We start from the raw sequence: 14361 nt of genomic DNA, 5'->3' as shown, positions 1-14361 counted from the left end.
TATTAACTGATAGTTAAGAAGTTTCTCCTATGGGAAAATTTTTTCACATGGGTCCACAAGATTTCTTGCAACCGGTACTAGCCATTGCTGGAGACAGCCTACTGAACTAGATGGACCACTGGTCTGATTCCATCTGACTGTTCCTATGTGTAATTGTAATTTACATCTATTTACTGCTATAACTCACCCAAAAAACAGTTTGCTTAGGACTTTCACAGAACTCTTAAATTTATAACCTATATATGTAAACAGCAGTTCTAAAAGGTGTTTCTAAGATGATTGTCTAGTCATGTAGCCAGTTGGTAAAAGTATCTCCTACAGTTTATTACAAATGCATTGTCATGATTTACAACCATTTGTTTCTACTAAATACTTTGGAAAGGAGCAAGAATGAAGATAGATTTAACTTCATAGCCAAAGATGGTACACATCTTCAATTTCTAGTGTTACTAAAAACAGCCATTGATTAACTACAGTGGGTGCTCAAATAAAACAATGTGGACTATGAGTACTAGACAGTGGGATCATAATGTTTTAACTTCAGTGAGACTGGAATTTTCACCAATCTAAATTTTTAAAAAATATGGAACTTTGGGTTTCAATCTAATCTCAGCATAACCGGAGAGGGGAAAAAGAACCAAAACAGATTCATGATGGAATGAATAGTTTAGTAGCTTTTAACCTGGTAAACATGTTGGACTTAATTTTGGGGCAGTTTTTATCTTCAGCACCCCCCCTTTAGATTTTTTGTGTGTGTGTGTGCATGCAGCATCACTTCCACATATACTTTCCTGTTTATCATAACCTATAATTTAGATGCAAGAGAGGCCGGAGGTCTTTGCCCCTTGAATACTGCCCATTTAAGTCAAACAATTTTCAGAATCCCTCTCCATTCTAGATATGGGATAAGGTGACCAGATTTAAACAGCTAGTTCCTGGGTTGATGGATTTTTATGTTTAATTAGACCACAGGTTCATACTGTCAGTATTATTAGTAAGAGGCTCCTACCAAATATTCCCCTTTAGTCTGATAAATCCATCATGCCACTGGTCCATTTGTGTGTAGAGATGAATGGGGGGGTTGGAAAACTTATTAATTTGTTTTCCCATTGATACCAAATAGTTTATCGTGAGAAATGGACGCAACAGTAAGGTCCAAACAAAACTATAAAACTACTCTTTGCTGACATATTGTTCCTGGAAGTATGCTGACTATATTACCAGTTGAATTCAGTGTTTATCTTGCGTAACTTGAAATGGAAATGGGCTTCCAGACATTTTAGAAGAGTGGCTATCCACTTTGGGGGAGTTAAAGCAACCAAAACGAACCTGCTATTTATTGAAATCTGACCCAGGCCAAAATCTGAATTCTGTCTTCAGGAGCATTTTCATGAGCCCCAGGATTAAGTGAGTTCTGGCAAAAATGATATAGAATTTACTTCTCTCTGGATATTGCTATCAGAGGCAGATAAAAGGACAGACAAGTTCTTTGACCATTCACTGAGAAAGAATTATAGAGTGGCTTAGCAACTCATATGAGTGAGTAAAGCACCAGTAAGGACACAATAACTTGGGTATAGCTTTGCAGTGTGGCTGCTCGCATCCAGCTTAAGTTAACTCAGGTGCTCGGACTCAGATGCTGGTCACCTGAGTTAACTAATGAAGACATATCTACAGTGACGTGTGCCATGTGAGTACTAGACAGAAAATTATGCACTAACTTCAGTTAAACTGGAATTTTCTGAGCAATCTATTTTTTTAAAAAAAAAAAATAAAAACACGTGAAACTCTCCAGATTTAAACCTAATCTCAAAACAACCTGCATAAGAAACCCAAATACCTGGTGGACTGAACAATTAAGCTGATAGGCTGCACAGTGAGGTCTATAGTGCTTAGAAAATGAGTTTTGTTCTAGCAACAGGGGCACTACTCTCTGCAGGTTTATATAGCCAATAACCTGAGAGATATTGTGTTAAAAGTTCTTCACAAGAAACCCTGCAGTTTTTTGTCACAGCACATCCAAAGCTACTAGTTTTTACACCATCCGGACATAGGGTTGTGTCCATAACTTCGATCCATTCAATTTTGCCTTTAATAGACTTCCATATACATTTCAATCGTTTTTGGCTGATCTGAGTCTTTATAGGGCAAATAGTAATGAAGAATTTAAGTCGTATACAAGAAAAATATATTGCAAATAGTCCATTTGGGTGGAAAAATTCATTTAATAGGGCTATCAAGCGATTAAAAAAATTAAATGATTTTAAAAAATTAATCATACTGTTAAACAAAATATTCTATTAAAATATTCTAAATATTTTTTGATTTCTACATTTTCAAATATACCAATTTCGTTTACACCACAGAATATAAAGTGTACAGCGCTCACTTTATTTTTAATTACAAATATTTTCATGGTAAAAAATAGTATTTTTCATTTCACCTAATACAAGTACGGTCATACAATCTCTTTATCATGACAATTGAACATATATAGAATTACATACAAAAAACTGCATTTAAAACAAAGTAAAACTTTAGAGTCTACAAGTCCACTCATTCCTACTTCTTGTTCAGCCACTTGCTCAGACAAACAGTTTGTTTACATTTCCAGGAGATAATGCTGCCTCCTTCTTGTTCACGTCACCTGAAAGTGAGAACAGGCATTCATATGGCACTGTTACAGCTGGTGTTGCAAGAGGCGCTAAAGATTCATATGTCCCTTTATGCTTCATCCACCATTCCACAAGACATGTGTCTATGCTGATGACACGTTCTGCTCAATAAGAATCCAAAGCAGTGTGGACTGATGCATGTTCATTTTCATCATCTGAGTCAGATGCCACTAGCAGAAGGTTGATTTTCTTTTTTGGTGGTTTGGGTTCTGTAGTTTCCGCATTGGAGCGTTGCTCTTTTAAGACTTCTGAAAGCATGCTCCACACCTTGTCCCTCTCAGATTTTGGAAGGCACTTCAGATTCTTAAACATTGGGTTGAATGCTGTAGCTATCTTTAGAAATCTCACATGGGACCCTTCTTTGCGTTTTGTCAAATCTGCAGTGAACGTGTTCTTCAAATGAACAACGCGCTCAGTCGTCATCTGAGACTACTGTAACATGAAATATATGGCAGAATGCAGGTAAAACAGAGCTGGAGACATACAACTGTCCCCCAAGGAGTTCAGTCACTAATTTAATTAACTCATTTAATGAGCGCCATCAGCATGGAAGGATGTCCCCTGGAATGGTGGCTGAGGCACGAAGGGGCATATGAATGTTTAGCAAACCTGGCACGTAAATACTTTGCAATGCCAGGTACAAACGTCCCATTCAAACGCTTGTTCGCACTTTCTGGTGACATTGTAAATAAGTGGGCAGCATTATTCCCATAAATGTAAACAAACTTGTTTCTCTTAGCAATTGGCTGAACAAGAAGTAGGACTGAGTGGACTTGTAGGCTCTAAAGTTTTGCATTTTTTTGTTATGCAGTGCAGTTATGTAACAAAATTAATTTGTAAGTTGATTTTCACGATATAGAGATTGCACTACAGTACTTGTATGAGGTGAACTGAGACTATTTCTTTTATCATTTTTACACTGCAAATATTTGTAATAAAAAAGTGATCAGTGTACACTTTGAATTCTGTTGTAATTAAAATCAATATATTTGAAAATGTAGAAAAACATCCAAAAATACTTAATACATTTCAATTGGTATTCTATTGTTTAACAGTGTGATTAAGACAGCGATTAATTTTTTTAAAATCGTGATTAATTTTTTTTAGTTAATCATGTGGGTTAACTGCGATTAATTGACAGCCCTATTTTTTGGTATTTATGGACAAAATACGCTAGAGAACTAAAAATTCTTGCCCTACTGGGTGTTTAATGCATCAGTATTTTCTACAATCATCAGTCTAAGAGATATGTGCAATAAATTACCATGTCTATCTCTAGGTAGTAAGAATAGGTCAAGGTATTACCCATCCCCATAATTTGTTTTTCTCAGCAATACTCACTTTTCATTGTAGGCTGGATTATGTTATCCTTTACCTTCAAAAAAAGTATTTGTACATCAGCTTAACTACTTGAAATGATAGAAAAATGCATCAGCTGCATTAAGTGTATGTAAATACCTAAAGTATTACTATTTTCCTTGCCAGCCAGCCTGCCTATTTTCCTCAGCAATAGCACTGAAAAAGTAAAACAAACCTCTTTACCGTAATCCCCTCTACATGACATTTATCAAATATTTATAAGTGACAGTTTTTCTGGATGGGTATGAATTGATATAAATCAAAATTTTATTTTCTTATTCAAATCCTGTGTTCATCTTGAATTGTGTATGGCTGTTGCACTTTAGTGCTTATTCCCTGACTAAAATACATTTTATTTGTCACAAAGTCCAGATAAGTATACTTGTACTTTCTTGCAAGCTTAATCAGGTACACTAAAATGGTGTCTGACGGATCATCACATAGAAGCTGGAGGCATGTAGGTAAGTATAGCGGTGGTGTTTATGTGACCGATACAGGGTGGTGTTTATGTGACCGATACAGGGTGGTGTTTATGTGACCATCGCTTACTAGCACAGTAGTGTCCAGGAAATGGACCGCTTGTGTGGACTGGTCTAGGCTGAGGTTGATGGTGGGGTGGAAATTGTTGCTATACTTACCTACATGCCTCCAGCTTCCATCCAGGACACACCACTTGATCCATTGTCTACAACCAAGATCCAAGATACACCCGCATTTGCTCCAATCCCTCAGACAGAGACAAAACACCTACAAGATCTCTATCAAGTATTCTTAAAACTACAATACCCACCTGCTTAAGTGAAAAAACAGATTGACGGAGCCAGAAGAGTACCCAGAAGTCACCTACTACAGGACAGGCCCAACAAAGAAAATAACAGAATGCCACTAGCCATCACCTTCAGCCCCCAACTAAAACCTCTCCAGCGCATCATCAAAGATCTACAACCTATCTTGAAAAATGATCCCTCACTCTCTCAGATCTTGGGAGACAGGCCAGTCCTTGCTTACAGACAGCCCCCCAACCTGAGCAAATACTCTCCAGCAACCACACAACAAAAACACTAACCCAGGAACCTATCCTTGCAACAAAGCCCGATGCCAACTCTGTCCACATATTTATTCAAGTGACACCATCATAGGACCTAATCACATTAGCTGCGCCATCAGGGGCTCATTCACCTGCACATCTACCAATGTGATATATGCCATCATGTGCCCCTCTGCCATGTACATTGGCCAAACCGCACAGTCTCTATGCAAAAGAATAAATGGACACAAATCTGACGTCAGGAATCATAACATTCAAAAACAGGTAGGAGAACACTTCAGCCTCTCTGGCCACTCAGTAAAAGATTTAAGGGTGGCAATTTTGCAACAGAAAAGCTTCAAAAAACAGACTCCAACGAGAAACTGCTGAGCTTGAATTAATATGCAAACTAAATACCATTAACTTGGGTTTGAATAGAGACTGGGAGTGGCTGGGTCATTACACATATTGAATCTATTTCAATAAGTATGCTCACACCTTCTTGTCAACTGTCTAAATGGGCCATCTTGGTTATCACTACAAAAGGTTTTTTCTCCTGCTGATAATAGCTCATCTTAATTAATTAGCCTCTTACAGTTTGTATGGCAACTTCCACCTTCTCTGTATGTGTATCTTCTTACTATTTGTTCCATTCTATGCATCTGATGAAGTCGGCTGTAGCCCACACAAGCTTATGCTCTAATACATTTGTTAGTCTCTAAGGTGCCACAAGTACTCCTGTTCTTTTTACTAGTCCATCTTGAGGAGTATAAAAGGATTGATCATGCATTCAGCAGTGCACAGAATGCTCATTATAGCTGTCTCATCATCCTGAATTTTTGTGTTGACAAGATCTTTCTTTTTCCATGCCTCTGGAGTCACGCCTGCCATCAATTTATGCTATCTCGTTATAGCAGCTCTTTTATGTTGTGCCAAGATCCAGTGATAAACTGCTGACTGGCTTTGTGTCAATCCAATCAAACCACCTTTTGCTTTCGAAACTTTGTTGTACATTTGTTCAATTGCCTGGTCACATGCAATTTAAGAGAACCCATGTCCACTTTGATGTTGGGTTGTCCACTCTCCTCGAGCCCTGAGTTTGTGTAACATTCTGTGTGTGTGATGGGCAGTTTCTCCATTTCCAGTCAATATGATAGAAGATACCTGGTATAGTTTGTCTGATAGTAAGAGAAAAACTAGGGCTTCATGAAGTGTACAGCTGAACGATGCAACTCCCAGTCACACTCTTGGGTTGCTCTCACAAAAGGGAGCAAGAGTTGCATCATGTTTGTGTAAGAGCTCCAGAAGGCAAACATTGGGTTCTCTTTGCTCTCTCTCTGGACAAAGGCTTCATATTTCATGACTACATTGGTGACTTCATCCGCTCTACACAGAACATCAAACAAGTCAACAGGGAATGCTAGTGTCACTTTCTTTTAATGACCTCTAGGTACTTATCTGCTTTGTCCATGGGAAATGATTTAAGTCTGGAATCTCAGATGCTGCATGTTTTCATACAGAAGTGTGTGTGCTCTCATGCTGCAATTATAACACTGTCCTCTCAGAACACTCTGATCCTTGGGCAGCAACTTCTGACTCTATCAAGATGCCATGAAGTCCTCCATCCACAAATCCTTTGCCAAGGACATCTAGAAATGACATGCAGCTGTACAATTTGCCTAGGCACACTATCAAACGTCTTCTGTAGTCATCATCTTTGCATTGGACTTGTGCTTTTGTATATATTGCTTGGTCAAAGAAAAGACTACATGATTAATTTCAAGCTTATCAGCAATATCAATACTTTGTTTGAGAACTGTGTAGACAGTAGACATCTGTTTGGTGATGCCTGAATAACTGGGGGAAGGTATAGCTGATTTCTCAAGAGCACAGTCATGCTGAAGAGTAGTATGAAAACACGTCCCTCCAGGAAGTGTACATGAGTCAGCATTGAGAGCCTTCATACAAATATATGCTAGTTCATTTCTCAGTGCAGGTTCCAGGTTTGATCTGTAACTGTCAGCTTTTATTGGGGCATGTGTATTATGACTCAAGTCTTGTGGAGCTTGCCTCTTGTTCTGATGGTACTGCTTTATTGCAAATCTAGGGGGTGCTTTAAGAAAACTATATACACCTTTTGGCAGTGATGTCCTGCTTGGTGTTGGGGTTTGATTCAGTGATGTGGTTCTACAGTATCAAGATAGGATTTCTTCTCCAAAAATCGATATGGTCCCATACTAGAGCTGTTGAAGCCTTCTTTGCAAAGCCCAGTGGAATCTTATCAGAACCTTTACCAAGCTATAGCTGAGCAAGGTGTGTGTCATCATGGCTAATTACTGTATTTTCAGATGCACAATGCCCCAGTTTGTTTAGTATGGTGACCACTTGTCAAGTGTCTAATTGTCAATCCAAGGCAAAGGGATTTAGGTGTCTATTTTCAACACTTTGATTCAAGGTAAACAAAGTCTTGGAAAAGTAATATGAGTTTAAGGTCCACATCATCTGGAAGATCAACATAACCAGCCAGTGTTGGTGCCTCTGGTGTGTCAATAATTCAGAGCATCAAATTGTAAAGTTCAACTGGCACAACAGATGTTGCAGATTCAACACTTAAATCGATTGTTGTTAGTGGCCAGGGACAACTCGTTCCAGGAGCGTCATCCAATGTGCTCTTGATGATCAGTGCACCACTATGCGGAGTCCTAGCTGACTGCACATCAGGAGCTTGTGTACTTTCTGCTGATGATCTTGAGATGGTAGGTCAGCTTGTGGTTGAAAATGAATTTGTTCTTCTTCACTCACAGCTGTGTCTGTATCTGTTTCTGCCTCTGATTGATAAGGAAGTCTATTAATAAATGTACTTTGTTGAAAGTGTGTCAACGTACACCATCTCGCTGACATTCTTGTGGTATGGTATATGAAAGATGAGCTGAGGGAAATTGCATATCAGACAATATTTCAGTTGGCCAATGCCGCAATACAAAACCATGCATGATTTCTAAAAACAGGGTTCTCCATGGGGACATTTATCCTAGTTGTAAGTCATGATTCTGCTACTGTTCTTTAAATTTGTTTTACTATAGTATTCAAGAATTACTACAAACTTAAAAAGAAAAGGAGTACTTGTGGCACCTTAGAGACTAACAAATTTATTTGGGTCTCTAAGTTGCCACAAGTACTCCTTTTCTTTTTGCGAATACAGACTAACACGGCTGCTACTCTGAAACGTGTCATTCTACAAACTTAAAGGTTAGAAAAATGCTGTGATGTTTAAATTTCCATTTGTCTCTGCCATGATTGTGCCTAAATGATTATGAAAATATTGGCCTATACAATGTATCACTTATCTGTAATTTGAATCACCAAATTACATGGTGATGTACAAATCACCATGCTTTTTTACTAGCTCAATGAAAATCTGGGTAAGAACATAAGAATGGCCATACTGGGTCAGACCAAAGGTCCACCTAACCCAATATCCTGTCTTCCTACAGTGGCCAATGCCAGTTGCCCCAGAGGGAATGAATAGAACAGGTAATCATCAAGTGATCCATCCCCTGTCGCCCATTCCCAGCTTCTGGCAAACAGTCTTGGGTAAGGGTTAGTCTTGTCATCCGCACTACCTCCTGGTCTACAATGAGCCTCTGGTGGATGACAGTGGCATATACAATCTTGTAGGCTTTGCTGTACATCTGTTCAGCACAAGCAGGCTTATCCTTATCTACAAACTTTGTCAAAAATTTTGTGTAGTCTCTGTAAAATGTTTTATGGTACCAGACTTCAACTGCCATACTGTCCTGGTATGTGAAGACAATATTCTGATCCTCCAATGCTGCAGCTCTTTTTATCTGTACTGCAGCTATCATTTCTGCCTGATCTAGTTAACCTCTCTTGCATTTATGGGCCACAGTGATGTATCACTCCCTTTTCTGGTATACAATGCAGATGGCAGGAAAGACTGGTCCAGACACGGGGAAGGCAGGTATTGACCAAAGTGTCTTCCTGGGGTTGGGCAAAGATGTGGAACTCGTGCTGGAAGAGGTACTGTCCATCAATCTGTTTCCCTGTAATATTGACTCCTGAACACAGCATTTACTTGCTTTCTCTATGTGCTTTTTGTCTATAGAATACCTATAGCAGGTGGGATGGAATCCTGAGTCACTGGGGATATCAGATTATTTTGTCAGCTGCTGTTGAAATGCTCAGCAATGTATCAATTATCACCATGGAAGTCCAACCATGCTTGAGCACATGCATGGTATTTATTCTACCTGACACATGTAAATAATTGAGTGGACTCCTTGATTTGAGGCTAGATGCATATAACAATACAAATACGTTATTAAACTGGATTTCTTGTGAATCTTAGATGATTGACAAGAGATTTCTTGGTCGTCTTCACCATTCTTGAGCGTGGCCACATTGGTTTTGCATGAATACATGTTTTAACTGGCTTGCAAGTTTTATTACTGTCTCTTTTTATGTGGTGCACATGTCAGGCTCAATACTCGGTTAATTTTCCAATAGTTGCATGCTGGATGCTGAAAAGTGGTGGAGAAGGAGGAGAAAAAAAAAAAACAAAAAAAACCCCCACAACACGTAGGAGACAATAATGAAATCACTTCCTGGAAATCTATATGGATAACAATGTTCACTGCTGTACTTGCAATATCCATAATATTAACTGTTTTTGCTAGAAAAATGTGGTGGTGCTAGGTACAAGCACCTTTCAATGTGTTCCTACCGTGTCTTTTTTGTTTTAATATTAAATAGATCATCATTTGGGATACCAAAACCTCTTTGTAAGGATGTAAAGCCTTTATATGCTACTGTTCTGCAATGCTGCCACTAAGGAAAATATGCTATTTGCCAGGAAAACACATGACTATGAACATTTAGGAAGAAATTAATTTAAAATATCATATCATACAAATACTTTGCCTGGAGTTAAAATGCAATACATTAACAACTATTCTGAACTATGGGTATTGCTGATGATAGATAAATTAGAGGTTGAGGTAGTGTTTTGCAGCACTAATTTGACTAGAATAGCATTATGGCTGATTATTGCACACTGTCTGCATGATCAATGAAGAAAATTTTGGTGTATTATATGAACTAGATGGACTAGACTTCTGTGCTTTATAAGTAATTTCATGCATAATTCAAAGATAAAATATAAGGGGGTTTTGAGTGTTTTACCTATGTTTTCACCTGTATCATGTATGAGCTGTATGATGCTTTCACTAATTATTTCAATACATTTTTGAACATATTTCAATCATTTTGTACTATCTTGGACCCAGATTAGGCAAATATTGTGGAAATTATATCCAGACATTCTTTAATCAGCACAGTGTCAAAATCGGTGGACAGCCAGCTAACTTTGGATGCACCGTGACAGTGTTTCTTGGCAAAGAACTTTTTACACAAGATCTCTCCGGTTATTGCCCACATAAAATTGCATAGAATATGTAGTACCCTCTTGCTGGAACAGAACAACACAATAATGGGCCTTACCATATGGCCTGTGAGCCACTCTATGATTGATTCCTAGTGAACTGTGGGAAAATGTCTGTCCCTTTAGGCCCGTGGGAAAGGGGAATTATGGGAAGGCATTGGAGGACTGTCAGCATGCAAGTGATTTAGTCTGTGTCCTCATTACAAAGTGGGTGGGTTACCAGCCTGCGTGACAATGGCACCCAGCAAGCCCTAGCTAGCCAGGGTTTAAAGCATGACCAAACTCAGGCGAGAGAGTTGTGTGTGCTTGGGGAGTGGCAACACCAGAGTAAGAGCCCAAGTTAACTGCAATGAAGACATACCCTAACCCTGAAGCAACAGCAGACAAGAGGGTGCACAAAAAGAGGAAGGAAACCAAGCATATTTGGTGGTGTTACTCCTGGGCCCAGTAAAAGAGAGAGAAGAAACATAACCAACCAAAAAAGCCACCTTTAAACATTAACAGGGGAGCAGAAAATCTTACATAATACTTTTAAAAATATTTTAAAAATCAGGATATAAGTAGTGCTGGATCAAAAACTGTCTTTTTAAATTAATCAATTTCTAAAAATGTAATTGGACAGTGGCTTTGTAAGGTTAAATGTTTACCCAAATATCTGAAAGTATTGGAAATTCAGTTAATGTAAGTAACCAAACCTGTCTTATAGAGATGCCCTGAGAAAATCGTACTGTCTTCTGCATCCATAACAGTTTCATTTTATCAGTGACCACAGAAAGTGGAACACCTTAATTTTAATTGTATAGTGGTTGTGCCATTTTATGGTTTCTTTTACAGTCATCTCCACTACATATAAAAGTCTTTTGCTTTTTCATGATTAAACAAATAGCATGCAGAAGGAAGTCTTTCCACACTTTCATTAAAGGTCTTATGCTTATGAGATTTGTGGGGACCTAGTTCAACCTTAACAATTTGAATATTTTCAAGGTTTTGGATATCTTGTAAGTTTAACCATAACTCTCGGAATTTCATGGGTTCTAATTATTTTTTTTCAACTCACATTCTTGATAGGTATACTCAAACCACACCTGTGTGTCCACAATCTTAATTTCACTTTAACAGAAATGTGTGTGTGGCTCAGATACTTAACCATGGTGATTCTTGCTCACATGCAGAGGTCTGAACTGGTTACCAGAGCTAGGGTTGGAAAGGGACTTAAGGTTGCTCATTTTTCTTTGGAGTATTGAGCAGGGATCATCTGCTAGGATTGGGTGGGCATATTCCACACGGCTGATCTTTCTGTAATTACAGTGAGTGAACATTGCTGAACCAAGGCTCTCATGGTCTTTGGTTTCTGTGTTTCTAAAGAGTAACACATGCAGGAATCTAGAAACTAATGATTTTAGGCCTTGATCCCAAACTCACTGAAGTCATCAGCAGTATCTCTTGACTTCAGTGGGCTTTAGATTTATTTATATTTAAAATAATAACAAGACATCTATCCCAGGCTCTTGGCAGCCTAACACATAATACAATAAATGAGGTCCTTAGCCCAGTTAGTGTTTTTCCAGATATTTTCCATGTTTGTCCTATTCTGCTATCAACCATTATTATTCCTTCCTTAAATATTTATACATACATTGGCCTCTCCTTTTTGTTCTATACCTGCATTAGAAGTTATTTCCAGTTTTTAAAACTTAAACCCAAGCTTTTAATATTATTTACCCCAGAATTACCAGAAACATTACTTAGGATGCTATCAAAATAACGAGCAAAATTCTTAAAAAAAAAAAAAATAAATAAATTAAAAAAAATTCAAGGTGCAGCTATTGGGTTTTGTGCTGCCCCTATGGAAAAGCATCCAAACCCTTGCTTACTTTCCACTCTTGCTTTTCTCTTTGTGAAGGACAAAAATGTGTCTTGACTTCTCTGACTGTCTTGGGATTCCCAAACCGTAGCAAACCATATATTTTAAACCACTTAACTTTGCTTTGGTTCTGAAATGGACTTTTGCTAACAGTGTCTGGCTCCACCCTCACCACTTACCCATTTCTGCTCCTAGATGTTTACTGAAAGTCTTTACTACAATATAAAAGAATAGGCAGATTCAATTAGGAAAGATGCACTGTACGTTTAAGGGTAAATACTAAACTCTGGCCTAGGCACACTGGGTGCAACAGAGTATGTATGTATGTGTATGTAAGGGATTTCTACTTCTCTGCCAATCCTGAGGGCGTTCTGCACTGGGCCAGTTCTGTGGTGCAAGTTAGAGCAACCTGAATGGGATGATACAACAGCCAGGGAGTCCTAGCCATATCTCATTTTCCTCAGTCACTGTGGCTGGCAGCTCTATGTTACCTGAGGATCCCTTATAGGGAAAAGATCCTCCAGAGGCTAGGTTAAAGTGGTTTCAAGGCAGCTCTGTACTAGCATCTCCTGTAAAGCAGGAGATGATCTTGACTATCTTTCCTTCTGCCACCACTCTAGGTGATCAAGAGTAAGTTATTAGACATAATATGTGTATTATTTTTGATGTAAACTGAAATCATGCTTTCAGCAGCTGAGTCATTCTGCAATTTTCCACTGAATGCATCCGATGAAGTGAGCTGTAGCTCACGAAAGCTTATGCTCTTCATCCTGCAAGAAGAAAAGGAGTACTTGTGGCACCTTAGAGACTAACCAATTTATTTGAGCATGAGCTTTATCCGATGAAGTGAGCTACAGCTCACTTCATCGGATAAAGCTCATGCTCAAATAAATTGGTTAGTCTCTAAGGTGCCACAAGTACTCCTTTTCTTTTTGCGAATACAGACTAACACAGCTGTTACTCTGAATTCTGCAAGAAGACTCACATGAATGAATTCTCTTTTGCTTTGAAATGCATTATAGTGCTTGAATGATACTAGTGAAAATCTAGAGAGCTACTTATGTCCTTTGAATTAATTTGTTAAAACTGTAAGTAGGCTTGTGAAGTGAAAGATGACTAAACCAGTTTTCTGTCATATGCAAAAGGTAACAGATGCATGAGGACAAGAGCCATTCTAGCAAACTATCCACATCCTGTTTCTTGTCAGGTGAATAACAGTCAGCATTTGTAGGGCCCACTCAGTGTGAGAATTGCCTAGGACAGGGATGGGCAAACTTTTTGGCCCGAGGGCCACATCTGGGTATGGAAATTGTATGGCCCGCCATGAATGCTCATAAAATTGGGGGTTGGGGTGCAGGAGGGGGTGAGGGCTCTGGCTGGGGGTGTGGCCTCTGGGGAGGAGTTGCGGTGCAGGGTGCTCTGGGCTAGGACCAAGGGGTTCGGAGGACGGGAGGTGGATGAGGGCTGGGACAGGGGCTTGGAGTGCGGGAGGGGTGCAGGCTCCAGGAGGCGCTTACTTCAAGCAGGTCCCAGAAGCAGCGGCATGTCCACCATCCAGCTCCTATGCATAGGGGCAGCCAGGCAGCTCTGCACGCTGCCTCATCCGCAGGCCCCGCCCCTGCAGCTCCCATTGGCCATGGTTCCCGGCCAATGGGAGCTGCAGGGATGGCGCTTGGAGCGGGGGCAGCGTGTGGAGCCGGAGAGGGGACGTGCCGCTGCTTCCTGGAGCTGTGTGAAGGGGGGAAAGCCCCCAACCCCGCTCCCCGGCTGGAGTGGCAGAGCGGGGCAAGCCCCAGATCCTGCTCCCCAGTGGGAGCTTGAGGGCTGGATTAAAAAGTCTGGAGGGCCAGATGCGGCCCCCTGGGCTGTAGTTTGCCCACCCCGGCCTAGGAGAGCACCAACATATATGTACAATCTCCTCCAAATTTAATCAGGTCCTCCTTTGACGCACAATGTTTCTTTTCCTCTCTGATTC

Source organism: Natator depressus, chromosome 4, assembly GCF_965152275.1.
Source record: "Natator depressus isolate rNatDep1 chromosome 4, rNatDep2.hap1, whole genome shotgun sequence".
In the NCBI taxonomy this organism is placed as follows: Eukaryota; Metazoa; Chordata; order Testudines; family Cheloniidae; genus Natator; species Natator depressus.
The sequence above is the reverse complement of the archived record's forward strand: the minus strand, read 5'-3'. Positions refer to the sequence as shown.